We start from the raw sequence: 2,275 nt of genomic DNA, 5'->3' as shown, positions 1-2,275 counted from the left end.
TGCTATAAAATTCTACCAGTCTTCCTTCTTGTGACAGAGCAAGCCCTACGCCGATGATGAATGCGTCTGATAAGAACCCGAAATTGGGAACTCAAAAGGACTTGTTATTGATAATTCTCTTCATGCCGGACTCATAGATTAGGGTTACATTTATAGGCTAACTTATTGGGTAAAACAAGGAAAGGAAATAACATGAATAGGAAATAAAATAAACTTATTGTCTTGCCATATTGAAAATCGGTTAAAGGGGAAAGTAGCCGTTGGAGGCTGGACAAGATTGGCGCCAGCTGCTACTTGCCTTATTGGATAGCCGTCTGCCTTAGGCTATCTCCAACAGTTAAAGTTAAAGTAGTTACTCAAAAACTACAAATATTTACTTTAGCTACTCCAACAGTTAAAAACACTCCAACAACACTCTTTATTCTACTCTTCATTTCCTTCAAATATTGTTTTTTAATCATTTTCTTTAATTTTTTTTTATTTCTCTCTCACTCTCCTGTCTCCATCTCCATCTCACTCTCTGGTCTCCCCAACCCCAACCCGTCGAGAGATAGACGTCATCCTCGCCCAGGAGGCGGAGCCCCTTCTAGAAGGCTCAGACCAAAACACCATCCTCACCGTGCGATCTAGAGAAGATGGAGATCGAGAGAGAGAGAGAGAGAGTGACAGTGGGAGATTGAGAGATATTGGGAGAATACCCGAGCAACCCACGAGACCCAGAGGATGATCGGAGGTCCGATCGCCGGTGGATGGAACTAGGTGGACGCCAGCGAAGCTGAAGGCGGGATTCTGGTGGCCATGGAAACGTGTGATGAGGGAGAGAAAACATCGGTTGGTTGCGGTGATGATTTTGGTTGTTTTCGGTTAATTTTGGTTGTTCTAGAATATGCGTTTCAGTTGATTTCGGTTTGGGCAATGGCTGTGCCCACATTGCCAGCCCCAATGACGGAGATCTTGGTGTGGGGCTTGGTCGGGGACAGAGGGGTGTCGCTGTGGAGTGACAGAGAGGGAGAGCACCGATTGCATTGGATTCTCGCCAAGGCCGGAACGGATTCTCTGGCGGCCTATGATGGCGTCGAAGTGGGGAATTCAGGGGGAGACCAACAGAGATGAGAAGTGAGGGAGAGGGAAGCGGGTGAACGAAGAAGGAGAGGGATGCGGGTGGAGGTGGAGTGACAGAGAGGGAGAGAGAGAAAATATTAATAAAAAAAATCATAAACAGATGAACAGTGAATAGCCAGTGTTGGCTATTCACTGTTCAATGTTGAAGAGAAAAAGTCAGAGTGGCTAATCTGTTGAAGGGGAAAAAATGCTCAAAATAGTCAAATTTGACTATTTTGAAAGATTTAAAGCATCTGCTGGAGATGCTCTTAGTAAAACCCTAATTGATAATTTGAAGCCCTAATTGATCGTAGTCATTACTTGCCAAATATATCTCCTATTAGTGTCACATTCGATCTCAAATAATTTATCAAAGTCAGGTAGGGCTAAGACTAGTACAATACACATTGTTTCCTTTGATCATCTCAAAACTCCGCTCAGCTTCCTCACCCCAATGGAACTTCCCTTCTCCAGACATTTTGTGATGGGAGCAACTATGTTGCTGAAATTTCGGACAAACCTCCGATAGAATGTTGCCAATCCATGAAAACTCCTCACTTCACTAATCGTCTTCGGAGCCGGCCACTCCTTGATTCCCCTCACCTTCTCTTCATCCATCCAAATTCCATTGGCGCCTACCACAAATCAAAAGAAGAGCGGCCTATCTCGGGAAACTGCACTTCTTTAGATTGATGTATGACTTTGGAAATATTTATTGACTTCTAATTTAAACCAAGTGTGTGTGTTTGTGTGCAAACAAATATCTTAAATGCGAAATTTAAATAAGACAATATATTTGTTACGAAGTGGAAACTCTATGAAGAGAAAAAACCACTCCGGGGCAGCCAAACCCAGGAAATCCACTATCCAAAAACAAAGCTAGTTACAAGATACTCGTACTCACATAACCCTATGCAGTAGTCATACATTTAACTTTGACGTGTAACTCAACAAGAACGCTTCACAACCAGATCTTCCACCTGAAGGGGTTTTTTATGGATTCCTTTACCCTAGGGCCGACCCCTAAGATAAACTTCACACAAACACTTGAGCACACACTGGCACCGGCTTGAGAGCTAGCAGATCTTCGATTCTCCCTAAACACCCTCTCAAAGCACTATGGAATTCACCACCGAATTCTGTACAAAACACTAGCCTAGAGTTCCCTATTTAT

This window comes from Alnus glutinosa, chromosome 1 (genome assembly GCF_958979055.1).
Source record: "Alnus glutinosa chromosome 1, dhAlnGlut1.1, whole genome shotgun sequence".
Lineage (NCBI taxonomy): Eukaryota > Viridiplantae > Streptophyta > Magnoliopsida > Fagales > Betulaceae > Alnus > Alnus glutinosa.
The sequence above is the reverse complement of the archived record's forward strand: the minus strand, read 5'-3'. Positions refer to the sequence as shown.